Source organism: Sciurus carolinensis, unplaced genomic scaffold (genome assembly GCF_902686445.1).
Source record: "Sciurus carolinensis unplaced genomic scaffold, mSciCar1.2, whole genome shotgun sequence".
Taxonomy (NCBI): Eukaryota; Metazoa; Chordata; class Mammalia; order Rodentia; family Sciuridae; genus Sciurus; species Sciurus carolinensis.
The window spans coordinates 175,358-189,774 of NW_025920269.1; the positions used below are offsets into that span (position 1 = coordinate 175,358).

Consider the following 14,417-nt stretch of genomic DNA (forward strand, 5'->3'; position numbering starts at 1 on the left):
GCTGGTGAGAGGTGCTATAGAAGATGCAGGAAATCATTTTATTCTTACCATCCCCCCAAAATAAAAGAAATTGGTGGCTAACAATTTTTTTCTTGCATTTATAGATAATTATCAAAATCAATAGCTCTGGCGATCGTTTATCACATTTATGCTTATTCCTCATCTAACCCCACAATAGCCTGGTTCAAGTCATTTGCCATGGGAGAGAAGAAAGTTCACAAGGGAAGGAATGTGCTTGGTGTCACTTAGCCACTCAGCAGATCACCACATCCTGATCTTTGTTTTCATGAGAACTACTGGATTTTTTGTTTTCTCCATTCAAGTTGAGTGAAATACTCAAATTTGGCTTTGATAAACTGCTGTCTTCTAAGGGGAGCACCATGGACGAGATAGACCTGGAGTCCACCCTGGGATAAAAAAAATGGCCTGTGGGTCTCAGATGCCTTGCCTGCAGCTGGAAGAGGGAGCAGAAAGCAGTAGGAAGGAAGTGATTTGGGGGTTAGGGTGAGCAAATGGCACAGTCACCTCAAGCTAGGGCATGAGTGTTATGCATCTCCATAGGAAGTCCTGTATCCTACACCCTGGGACCTCTTTTTCCTACCCAGTCTTATTGTCATCTTGAGCACATTCTTTAAGCTTCTTGATCCAAGAAATTGAAAATATATCTGGCTGTTCCCATGTGACTGAACTTTGAATCCAAGTCATGATATTAATGTATATGGTCCTGTCATCAAGGGTTCAGTTTGTAGCTTTTCTCTCTTGGTGCAGACATCTTATCTGGTTTTTATTTGAGAAGCATGCTATCTTTATGATGATGCTATGCCCAATGATTTCTCTTCTCAATAGTAGATTTTTTTACTTGTAGCTAATATTTATGGGCATTTTTTGTGGGTTCATCAACAGCGCTGCCAACTATGTCATGTGCTTTATATCTTTTTCCATTTAACCTTCATAAGACCCATGAGGTGTAGATTATTTTGTCTTCCTTTTTCTTTTTTCTTCAAATTTGGTTAAAATATGTATTTTAAAGCATTTTTTGTAGATGTAGATGGACAGCATGCCTTTATTTTGTTTATTTACTTTTTGAATGCAGTGCTAAGGATCAAACCCAATGCCTCACACATGCTCAGATAGGCAAATGCTCGGATACTAAGCTATAGCCCTAGTACCAATATTTTTCTTTTTATCCTTTTCTGAAATTTTTGAAATTCAGATTTGAAGGGATTTTACGGTTTTGTTTTTTGTCTTTTCTTTTCACATAATGACTTTGTATCATGCTCCCTAATATTGCATAACTTTTAAAATGACTGTTTTCCTGTATCAGCAGTTATAGGTTGTCAATATGGCCTGGAGTGAGAGGGTTCTTACTGAGCTTCTTAATTCAAGAGTTCCTTCTAGCTGAGCATGGTGGTGCATGTCTTTAATCCAAGTGGCTCAGAAGCAGAGGCAGGAGGATCCTGAGTTCAAAGCCAGCCTCAGCAAAAGCAAGGCACTAAACAACTCAGTGACACCCTGTCTCTAAGTAAAATACAAAATACAGCTGGGGATCTGACTCAGAGACTGAGTGCCCCTGAGTTCAATCCCAGAACCCCTAACCCCACAAAGAAGAGTTTCTTCTCCAACCAATACAGAGAAGCACCATGGTTTCAGTAGGTGGTGCTTCCTTTACTGGTAGGGAGTGGGCTGGGAAGGGCTTTTGGTTTTGTAATTCTCAATTTTTACTATTTGCTTCTTTCTTTCTCTTTGCCATAAAATTGTCAAAGGATGCCTCCCTTTTTAAATTACCTCTTTCTCACCTAAAAGCAGTTTTTCCTCAAATTTTTAACTGCATCGACTTTCTGGCCTTTCTCTTTTGATTCTTTAGTAGGCACTGCTGTGATCTACCAGGACTCAGACCCATCCTCATTGTTTTCCCATTTTGAGTGTGATTCTCATTTTGGAGAATAAATTTCCTCTGGCACTACTAGAAACCCACTGTCTTTCTCCTATGCAATCTCTGTCTGCCTACCCAGACAAGTGAGCACTTCAGAGTTGGCTCACGTGGTTTGGGATGTTCATTTCTCTACTTACCTACAAATGGAAGTTTAGAGTAGTTTCTGATTCCTAATTTTGTAGTAGGCTTTGATTAGGGGTGGTTTCATTATTCTTGTTGATTGGTGCAATTCTTCCTCTTCCTCTTCTTTTTTCAAAAAGAATCCCTTGATCTTACTAGCAGTTTTCCTGAAACATCTTGTGTCCTGTGACTGTCTGATCAGGGTGCTGGTGAAATGCCCCAAAGCTGACAGATAGTTCTATTGTAAGCAGGTGGACAGCCTTTGGGCCTCATGCCAGCAGCACTGGTTGGCAAGTCATCTTTTGCACTGGGGGAGTCTTTCCAGACACCCAGATTTGAAGACATAACTAGACAACTCATTTTATCCTTAGACGAGTCCTCTTTTATCATTCTTGGAAGATAAACCATTACAGAAAAATTGTTTAATTTGAAAATACAGGGATCCAAGAGCTCATGGTGCTCCCATTACTTGGTGTGTGGATCCCTTCAGTTCCCCCATGTCATGGTGCCCTGTAAGGACCATGAGTCTAGGCTTTTAGAGTATTCAGAGGGTTTCTATTCCTCTAGTTAGTCCCAGCTGGATACCTGTGTTTTGGTTCCCCAGCTCTTCTTAAACTGTTTTCATTTTCCAAAGAGTTTGTGAACATTTTAACATACCATTGCCTCATACAGCGTTTCGGTAATCCATTTATTGTCATTTAGCTGTTTCAGGTGAGAGAAAAAATAAATGTGTATGGTCATAATTTTAAGTTATATTTGATGACCTTAGTATCAAGTTTGCACACTTTTCTTTAGTCATCTATATTAATTTAATTTTATTTGCTAGAACAAAATAAAATTGCAGTGTTTTTAGAAAGATGATTGTATATCTTCACCTGCCTAAAAAAAGGTATTTTTCCAGACAATCTAACTGCCAAAAATTCTCCAGTTTGATTAAATTCTGGAATGTTGTCTTCAATGACCATGTCCTGGTTCTCTTTGTGATGATAAATGATTCCTCTGGCAGGATACAGATGAGGGTCTAGACCTGTGGGCTCCAGCTGCCTATTAGAAACAGACTAAATACATGGAGCATCATTAAAAATAATGTAAATAAACATTAAAGATTAGTAATTATAGCAGCCCAATCAAATTTAAGTAAAAAGTAAGGTTTCTTTTCCTTTAATGCTAAAGTTTTTTTAAAAAGAATATTTACATGGTAAATTGAGAATTTCATGCAGTTTGATGCTATATATGTTGATCATATTTGACACATCTCAGCTCTTTATTTTTTCCACTTGTTGATAGAGTGCCTCACTGAATGCCCCCTGCTGATTTAAGTAGCAAATGCCAATTAGTATTACACCTGGTTAGATTTGGATATAAGTGTGAAGCAATTGATCTCTTGAGAATGAAAATATTTTGTTTTCATACTCTCTAGGGAAAACATACTTTGAGTTGATTTCATAATGCTGTGAAAATACATTATTTGATAACATGTGTTATTAAATATGCTTCACTTTTGAATCATTATCTTACCTATCTGTGGTTACTGGTCTTGGTTTTTTATCACTTGATTCATGATCTTGGCAGATCACGCAACCACATTGGGCTTTTGTGTCTGCATCTGTAAAATAATGCTATTAATATCTTCCTTACTCCTTTACACAGCTGCAAAAATCAAATGTGGTAATAGATGTGAAATTGCTCTGATAGTATAAAGTGCTACTTAAGAGTACTATATCAGCTGGCTGTGTCACTCAGTGGTGGAGCTTTTACCTAGCAAGTGTGAGTCCCTGGGTTTGATCCCAAGTACTGCAAAAATTAAGGAAAAAAATCAAACTATTTCCTTGTTGTTTTTGCCATAATTATTTGCAAGACTGTTTTCTCTCTAATTTTCTATACACACTAATCTACTAAAAAGAACATACTTACCTTATAATCAGAAAAACCTACCTTATTCATTTTGTAGCAGAGAGAATTAAGGAACCCTTTAATCCCTGTGTGAATCTCAGTTTCCTCTTTCATAAGTGGGGTTAGTTATACCAGGATTGAGGTAAGAAACATGAAGATCCTTTGTGAGGTCTACAGAGAATATTATAAATATAAGGAATTATTTTTTGTGACTTTGTAAAATTTCTTATAGATTTGCCCCTTGTTCCTTTTAATATTATAGAAAAAGGGAAAAAGAGTTGAGTATTAAAAGTGTGTTTGGACTAAAATTGTTGAGATTTTATTAGGGGATCTTAAAAGTCAGGGAGATTTGCACTGGGAATATTTGTGGAATGCATGAATGATTTGAGACTCAGCAGTGTAGAGGGATTAAGCAGAGATTCCCACATCATGTTGGGTGGACAAAAAGAGTTTAAGCCAATACTCTGTCCTTTGAAAAGTGAACATGTTTAGAACCTAAACTCATCAGTATTGGTGCAACAGGAAATGAAATGCCTTCCTCACAAGCTGGTCTTCACCCATTTAGAGTATGGGCTATTCTCTTATTCACCTAGTTATTATTTGAATAGCATTAACCTATTTTTCAATGTCTTAACATTTCTCACTTTGTGTTTTATATTCTTAGACAACCATATGTATTTATTTGATGGTAAAGATTATTCTAAAGAGCCCAGTAAGGAAGATAGAAAATCCTTTGAACCACTGGTGAATCTTCAGAAAAATCTTTTGAAAAAAAAAGTCAAGAGGGTCGGTTACTCCAAAATAAAGGCAGTGTAAATGCTGTTAATTTGTGTGAGATCATAAATTCTTCCAAACTTTCTTTCTATAAAAGAACCAAAAATGATCCAGTATCATTTTTTTGTTCTCTTATGATGATTTAAGAAATAAGTGTCTCTTGAAATGTAACAAATTAACTGAACCCTAGTATAAAAGCTATGTAAAAATCTAGGATAAAAAACATTAATAAGGTGAGTATATTGTACAATTTAGTGTAGGTAAAAGCAGCTCTGTCCCTCTTCTAAACCACCCCTAAAGGGATCACCATATTAAATCAAAATACCATATCCTGTTGTCAATAATCATGATTCTGATTCATTAAGAGAAGATGGCAATCACAAATTATTTATGTAATGTTCACAGTGTTGGTGCTTAAAATGTACTTTCTAAATGTTATCTATCATTAAGATAATCATGCTAAAATTCTCTGTATTAAAATAAATTGTACATTTATAGAAAGTTTTATGTTAAAATTGTTTAAACTTTAAATGATATCCTACAGTGTATGCTTTCAATCAAGGGGAAAATATCTATTTTGAATTACCTTATTGCTCATGAAATGAATCAAAATGACTGTACTATCCATGTGAGTACTTTGGCTGAACTTAGAACTCAGTGGCCACCATGCCAATTAGATTCATAATATGAACAGTAAATTGAAGTATCTTACTGCCTGTGTCCACCACACAGGGATACAGTGTTTTGTGAAAGCCTAAGCATGTTGTCTCTGTAGAGAGTCTGCTTTGGGGATAAATGAAACTCATGGAGGAAGAGGAAGATCCTGACCTTCCTGGCTTTCGATCTTTTCCTTCCTGCAGGTTCTTATCCCAGGCCTCTTGGAGGGGTCTACCAAAAAGAAGAATATTCTGAGCCCAGAAGAAATGGAGGAAAGACAGAAAAAAAGAAAGAAGCAGCAGCCAAGAGAAAGAGACTAATAGAGGAAAAGAATAGGGAAAAGGAAGAAGCTGAACATAAGAAAAAGTATGCTAGAGAGTACTGTCATTTCCAGTGACATAGATATTTTGGTCTTCTCCACTAGAATCACTTAAAAATTTAAAAACTTATCAATCTGCTAGTTCCTGTTGGTAGCAGAATACTTTTTTTTTTTTTAACTACTGTTTGAACCCAGGGGCACTCTACCACTGATCTATTTCTCCAGTCCTTTTTATTTTTTTTATTTAGAACAGGGTCTCACTAAGTTGTTTACTTGGCCTCCAACTTGTGATCCTCCTGTCTTAGTTTCCTGAGTAGCTAGGATCACAAGTTTGCACCACCACACTTTTTTAAAAGATTCAGCTTTAACATTTAGTCTACTTTAGTGAGAAGACTTCAGTGCCTAAAGCAGAGAAGATGCTTTCTATTGAAACAAGAAATTTTAAAGGTTTTATTGTAGCCAATGTGGAACCATTAATTTAACAGTCCATTTTAGTCATGTTCTTAAAAACAGGGACATTTGGTGGATGATCATTATTGAAGTGTAATCAGGAGAGCGGCTAATGAGTAAAACTTGTTTATTTACAAATGAGCAAAAATCTTTGCAGGGTCCAGCCCTAGCAGGGGTCGGGGATCATAGGTGGATGGGAGGCTTCAGTATAGTGGAGAAACAGCACACAGAGACACCAAGTGTTCTGAGGCTGATTCTGAATCTTTATTTTTCTGCCAGTCTTTTTATAGATTCTTTCTTTAGTAATGATTATATCATTTTATGTTTATAAAATGATTATATCATTTTATGGTTAGTTTAAAACAAGAAAAACCTTCAAAAGTACAATCTATGCTTCTTCCCAAAGTACACATTCACTCTGTATGATAGTCCAGACTAAAACAACCTTATTTCCCAGCTAGATTAAAACAATCTGTCTCCCAGCTAAACTAAAAAAAACTTGTATCCCAGCTAAACAGAGGGCACCATGATCTGCCAGCCTTCAATCTTCAGAACAAACACATCACTAGATTTTCTGAGAAACCACCCCCACCATGAATTCCAGTGTTTAACAGATTTTACTATTATTAAAGGGCAAAAAAAAAATCAATTTATACTTAATATTTTGTCTATTCTAATTTTATATATTGGCAGACTACAATCTTATTCTGATTCTCAAAGAATTAGACTAAACATAGGAAAAACACAAGTTATATGTATGACTAACCTAAATGTTTTTATTATGTAAACTATCTCCAGAATCAACTATTAAAACTAGGAAATCTACAAAGGCCAAATGCCACATCCAAGCTCAGTGGAATGCCTCTTTATCCATCTATTATTATACTAAAGCAATCACAGTCTCCTTTAATCTTGAGCACAGCTACAATTGTTTATTTTCATCTATTTATTTATGTATTACTGCTAAATTTTCAGTGTGCACTATTTTGTGTCCCAATACAGTAAAACCTTCTCAATGTTTTCCAATAAGCTTCTAATGCTATATTGTTTATTAATAATAAAAAGCAACTACACATGGAGACATGCCACACCTATGGCCCCCAAGAGGGAGGATGGTCAACAGAATCATGTCAAGTTTTCAGTCCTCTATTCCAACAGACCATGTCAAGTGTTGGATCCTGTACTCCAAGAAAGCCATGTCGAATGTTGGAGTGGCAGGAAATAGACATGGCAAAACTTTAGTCAGGGTGAGTTTCTAATTACATTTTACTTGGTAGTTATTTTTTTGTGAATAGCAGTGCAAAATGTGCTCCAAGAAGTGGCTAAATTTTTCTCTCTGTTGAGTTAAAGGATGGCTTGGTGGGAGTCCAACAATTACCAGTCATTCTGCTTGCCCTCTTAGAAGAGCAAGTCTGAGGAACTTGAGGATGGGGAAGATGAGAGTGCTCCCTAATTGGGTTATGATGACACAGACTCAATCTCCATCAAGTATGTTAGTGGTGATGTCATGCACCCTCAGACAGTGACAGAGGATGCTCTCATGGTGCACTGTATATGTATAAGAAATGGTGTGGGACAGGGAATGTGCCTCAGTCTTTATGGTGCCAGGAAATTGAGAAGATGAGTCTAAATCATGACTTAAGGGTGCTGGTCCCAGTGCAATGTCATATGGTCAAAAAAGCATGAATCGTAGAATCAGTAGACACGAATTTGACTCTTGGCTTTTTGGTTTACCTGATTGAGTTACCTACTTTCCCTAAGCATGAGCTTCCTAATCTATATTAATGGGATAATATCTGTCTTATTCTCTGCATAAGTTTTTTAAGATGGTGAAATGAGGCTACATTTTAGAAGAAAAATGCATTCTCTCAGAAACTCCCTGTGTTTCCACCTCACAACTGTTGGGGGCTGTGCCAGCCAGAACAGTGCCTGATTACATCGGCAGTGAGGAGGTTAATTGCCATAAGTGCACTCAGGTAATTTATCACTGCATATTCAGTTAAGTCCATGTGCACAACACATGCACAGGTGTTCCTGAGTGCACCTGCTTGGGCGTGCTCATTTTTGATCCTTGCTGTGATGGGGCAGCTGGCTTCTTGCCTGATTACAACTGGTGTGGCCCTGCCCTCCACCTCCTGGAGGGAATACAGGCAGGTGGTGGGCGGGGATGTGGGAGTAAGGAGTAAGGAGCGACAGTAAGGAGCAGCAGCAGAGATAAGTGGCAAGGAGTAAGGCGTGACAGAAAGAGCAGCAGCTAGCAGAAAGAAGTGGAGTAGTAGCCATTAGCATAAAGGAAGAAGAAGAAGCGGCAAGCAGATAGAAAGCACCTCTGAAAAGAAGCACCTCAGATATACCTACCCTTAGTTCACAGGATGCAGGATGTACCTTTAAGAAGATGCAGCAGCACTAAGAAGAAATAGGTCTCTGATAAGCGTAGAAGCCTCTTTCTCTAAAACTTTTTCTCTAAGCAAAGTTTCTCTTCCTCTAAGCAAAGTCTCTCTTCCTCTAAGCAAAGTCTCTCTTCCTGATAAGCAAAGTTTCTCTTCCTTTAAGCAAAGTCTATCTTTCTCTCAAAGTCTCTCTTCCTCTATAAATTAGTGAATATAGGAAAAATAGTTTATTTCCAGGCCCCTCCGATAAATACCTGCGCAACTGTTGCCATGGGCGGTGACAACAACCTCTGCATGTTCTGTATCCTCTGCCTGGAACCTTATTTTCTCTAATCACATCAAGCATTATTTAAATGTCTGCCTCTCAGAAAGGTCTTACCTGATCACCTCATATAGAACAGTTCACATGCCCCCTCTGTTACTCTTTGCCCTCTTTCTACCCTACTTAGCTTTATCAACTCCTCATATGTTAACATATATATCTGTTTATCTCCTTCAGTTAGAAAATAAGCTCAATAGAAGAGGATTGTGTATGTGTATATGTGCACTGCAGTAGCTCCAGTACCTAGATGATGTTTGACATGTAATACATGTAAACAAATATTTGTGGTATAAATGAGTATAAATACAAGGTGCTAACCCACTATGTTAATGAAAACTTGAATGAGTCATTTAACTTTTCCTCTTCCTGACCTGTAAAGTGGGAGTTGTATGCCATGATATTAACAGCACTTGCTCATTGCTTTGTTCCCCCCACTCTCCACCCTTCCATATTCACCTCCCCCAGTGTTATAGACCCACCAGAGATTTTTCTCATTCATAACACTCATTTTTTAGATGTCTTTCTGTTCCAATGACCAGGTATATCTTTCAGAAAACCTGAAAATATTTGAGAATTCAACTATGATTCTCCTAGGAGATCAGATAAAGCTTTCCTTCAGTTTGAAAAATCATTCTTCTACAAGCCTATTTTGTGTGCTTTTGTTTCTCTAAATTGTGGGCTTTACCTTTTATGATGAAAATTTTCTTTCTTCCATCAGATGACTCTTGCCACTGGGACAGAGTTGGCTTATTCACAGTTCTGGAAGCATTGTCAGCTGAGCCAAGAAAAGTATATGAGCTGGCAGGGGAAATTAAAGGTAAGAAGAAAAACAGAACAATGGAATAAGAGAGGAGTGGACACTTAGGATGATATTGTGTGGGTAAAGTACTGTTAGAAAAGGATTCAGAAGAACTGATTGTGATTGAGTTCTATCATCAGCTAGTTTTATGTGACTGTGACCCCTTTCTTCCTGCTTTCTCATTTAAAGTGTGTAACTTCTCCTCCATTTGGAAAAGATTTTTTTTTCCTTTTAGACTTTGAGGTGATTTGCAAAATTAAATATTTGCTCTCCCAAGTTGTTTATGCCTATTACTATCTCTAAATTAAGATGTTGAATTGGAAAAAATATATAAATAGGCTGTTCAAATAACTCTACCTCATGTTTGCTCTGGAACACAAATAAGAACACATGGTTGAGCTGCTTCTCCAGAGAGGTATTGATGTCTCTGCTGCAGATAACTTTGGACAGATGGCATTAGCTTATGCTGCTGCTAGTGGTCATAGTGGGTGTTTACATTAAAATACTAATCAAACTTGATTGGAGACTCAACATAATAACAGCTATTGCATTTCACACATAAGGTGAAATTTCATGGTACAGCTATGATTGCCCACCACCCGCGGGGACAATCACAACACATACGCTCTTCTTGATCACAGGAACCAAAAGGGCTTTATTCCACAAGTCTCAGACTTATATTGAGAACATCAGCCTATCAGAGAGTAGACTACCAGGAAAGTCAGCCTATCAAGGAACGGTCTCCAGGCAGATACCAGGATTGCCTCATGAACAACAGCCAACCACAGTTACTTCCTAAAACTTGTATATGAGTGTAGCTATGTCTGGCAAGCTGCCAGTCACCATCTTAGAGATCAGGCCACGGTGCGGCTCTGGGGCCCTCAGAGCCTGCCCCTGACATCTCCCCCTTATTCTTTAAAAAAAGAAAAAGATGACTTGGGACCATGCCTGTCTTAGGTTGTCCATGGCTAATTACATCCTTACCCGTCATTGGAATTCTGACCTCCAGGCATCAGAACCCTGTCTTAGGTTGGTATGCATTTCCACAGATCTTACTCGTCTTTGACTACTGGTCCAGCATGCTTAGCCATACTTGGGGGGATGTGCCTGTCTCAATGGCTGTCAAAGTCTGTACTATAGCCCATTGATGACATCAGCATCTTGGCGAGATCTGATTTGGCTGCATATAACATAGGCTATCCCTAAGCAGATAATAATCAGAACAGCTACTGTTCCAGTCCACTGTTTTGTCAATCCCAGGGTTTTAGATACCGATGCAACTTGAACCCTGGTGGCATTGACTCTGAGTATTTCAGCTCATGGCTGACTGGCTAAATTATCAAACGTAGATGACCAATTACCAGTAAGGTAGACAGAGAGATTTTTAGATAACATAACCACAGAACTAAGGTTATTATAAGCAATAGGGGCGACACACACTGCTCTTAAAGAATAAACACATCCCAGTCCCAAAAGTTTTTGCAAGATATCCACTTGTTCTTGTAGTAAGTCCACTCTTTGATTTACAAGGAGTATGCCTGCTGTTAGATGTTGGTTTAGGGTCTCTTTAGTCTGTAAGGCTGCAGCTGTATTTTCAGCCAAGTGATTGTTGCTGCTGTCTGTATGGTTGTGTCAATGCTGCTGCTGTGGTTGTGGCTGCCGCTGCAGAGACTGCTACCGTGGTGACCACGGCTGCTGTGATGCCAAAATGTCTCCTGTTTCTTGATAGTAACACTGGCAATTCCGCATCTGTAACAGAGACTGGGACTGGTGGGAAGGTAGGGACACACATTAAGACTGCCAGCGGGAACCTAGAAGCATTCCAACATTGAGAGATAGCACAAATCTGAAGTACAATTGAGAGAAGCAGTTGTTTTGTTAGTTAGCAGAAACATAAAAAAGGGGGAAACACACAAACTGGGGTAGGTGGAAAGGTACATAATTGAACTGTTCCTCCTAAGAGACTAAAAAGAGGTTGTCAAGGGGGGAAAGGCTACTTGTTGATAGTATTAGCCCTGGTTGAGTTAGTCATTCAGGAACCCAGATAGGCGATGTTTTATCCTGTGGAAACACACAAACCGAGCCGCGGCTCCAGTAAAGCACCGGGTCCGGGCCGTTCCATTTTCCTGTAAGAACATCCTTCCATTTTACCGTCACTCTATCATGTTGTTTATGATTGCCATGTCTCTCAGCGGCAGAGTGACCCTCATTATCCAGAGTTAAAAAATCTAAAATAAAGAGGCAAAGAGAAAGTATATCTTTAGGGGACCTGAAGGTCTCCCCTATTCCCCCTTTTTGTTTATAAAGAGTATTTTTGAGGGTGAGATGTGCACATTAAAGTCCATAAAGGATGAAAAATAGTGGAGTTTGAGGCAATAAGCCCTGCACATTCTAAGTTACTGAGAGCTTGAACTACATATAAACTATCTGAGTAAACATTGAATGGAATATTAGGGAACATTTTAAAAACTTCAAGAACTGTTAAGAGTTCTGTTGTTGAGCAGAAGAGTTAGGGAAAAGGAATATTTGGACTTTATCTTGATAACAAATAGCTCCAGTCCCTGTTTTGGATCCATCAGTGAAAATCACAGGAGCCTTAGGAATAGGTTGTTGTATATAAGGATGTTTAGGGTAGTGAATATCAAAGTTAGCTTGAGTGGAGCATCTAACAACAGTCCAAGAATCCATGAAATTACATAACCAAGAAAGTTGATGCTTATCATAGGGAATAATGATAGTAGCTGGATGAATTCCAAGCACTGTGATAGATGATTTAAGTGCCTTTAAGATTACTTGAGCTACTGCTTCAGGGTAGGGTAAGAGAGTTTTATTGGGTACCATTACAGACAAGTTTAGTTTGGAAAATAGCAGCTTGATAAATTCCCTGTTTCAAAAACTTGTATACCTGGAAAATATGAACACATTTAATATACAAAGAGTGACCATTTCACAATTACCTTGACACTTATCTTACCAAATTTAGCTTTTAAAGAAAAATTTAGACTGTATAACGTAGTACAATACTCTAACAGTTGCTTAACCATAATTGTATAAACCCCTATTTTTAAGACTAATTGTTCTAAAGAATAAAACTTAATAGACACAAAGTTAAGAGTAAATTAGTGTTTCTAAGAAATCCTTGTTATTTTACCATGTCATTTTACCATATAGATTAAACTTTGGTTTAGGAAAAACCTTAAATAGCTTTACAACCAACTTAGTTACATGCAAACTTGTTGAAACTTGCCCTTTAATTACATAGACTTTCTTAGCACTTACTTAGACCCTCATTTATTTCATCACACAAGCACTTTCTTACCCAGAAACATTTCCTTTTCCCTTTTAATAAATATGTTTCCATACCCAGAACCTTTATTTTCTCTTTCCTGTTGACCCCTTTTTGTTCACATTCTGAAACAACTCTTATGAAATTTCTGAATTAAAAAAAAATTACACTATTTTAATAAGATTAAATATTTTGTTGTGTATAGTACTCTAATTGAAACACAGTTGAAACTTTTAGAACCCTTTGTATATAGAATTATACCTATTAGGACATAACTCTTAGTAACCTTGTTATTAGTTTAGTGATGACACAAAACAATTTTTTCTACAAACACATTTGAGTAATCCCATGCATGTCAACTCTAATTAAATCACGTGAATTAAAAGTATTTGGATCCATTTTTAAATTTTAATTTTAGGAGCGCTCAGTTTTGATACAGACAAAACATGATATCAGACAGCACAACATACACATAACACAAAATCAAAGGCCTTGAAACTTTATAGGTGAATCTCCATTGCAATGTAACAGATGTTCAAAAATTCTAGTTGAATAGAACTGATCAAAAAAGTCATGAGCTCAAAAAATATGTAGAATTCAAAAAAAAAAAAAAAACAAGAGTCCTGGAAAAATGATACGGGAAAAATGATACGGCCGTTAATTACTTTAGTAAAGCACCATAAAATTTACTTTTGCTGGAGATCAGGTAAGACTTTTTTTTTTTTTTTTGGGTTTGAGACTGGTCTCCTACTGAGCCTTCAGGCTTTCTCTATTTACATTTCAATGTAAATCTTGACTGAGATTTGGATCTGAAAGGGGATAAAATGTTCCAGCAGAAACTTGATGCCTAGGGCATTTTAACCCTTAATCTTGGTTAGTAATCAATTCAGGTTTGGACGCAGAAAATTGTGAAACAATTATCTCCCAATATTTGTGGGGACTGGGGCTACTATATTATACTCCTTACTAGAACATACCACTGATGGTTGGGCTGGTTACTCCCTACCCACCGGTGTATGTGGGACCTCATGGCAGGAGGACTAGGTGGCCTGGGTGGGGCGAAGTTGGAGGAGGAGAAGGAATTAGCATAGAAGCGCAAGAAAGAAGAGACTTGAAGATATAGAATCCCTTTCCATCTGCCCACTCGCTTGCGGAAGCTGTGTACCAATATCTTTGGTAGCCACAATCCACCTTCCCATGGAGCTATCTTTCATCCCTGCACAGGCCAATTTGTGATCGGTAGTCTTTCTTTCCAAAACTAACATTTTAACATTTATCAGGAGGGCCATAAAGGGAGGGGGGAGGTTAGAATCTGTGAGTTCTTGCCCAGTATCATAAAATGGCCACCGGGAAGATTTCCCACCATCTGGAAGGAGGAGGGTGAGGGCTTTCATTGGAGTCTGATGTGGACTCAGAATACAAGATGGCAGAAATGATCCTCCCCGGGGTGGTAGTGGGCCCTCCCTATGTGTAG

At 37.9% G+C, this 14,417-nt stretch overlaps 1 pseudogene; it reads left to right on the top strand.

Annotated features, from left to right (window-relative positions):
* The window catches only part of LOC124975413 (chromodomain-helicase-DNA-binding protein 1-like), a 97,781-nt pseudogene that overhangs the window by 57,558 nt on the left and 25,806 nt on the right, over positions 1-14,417 (top strand).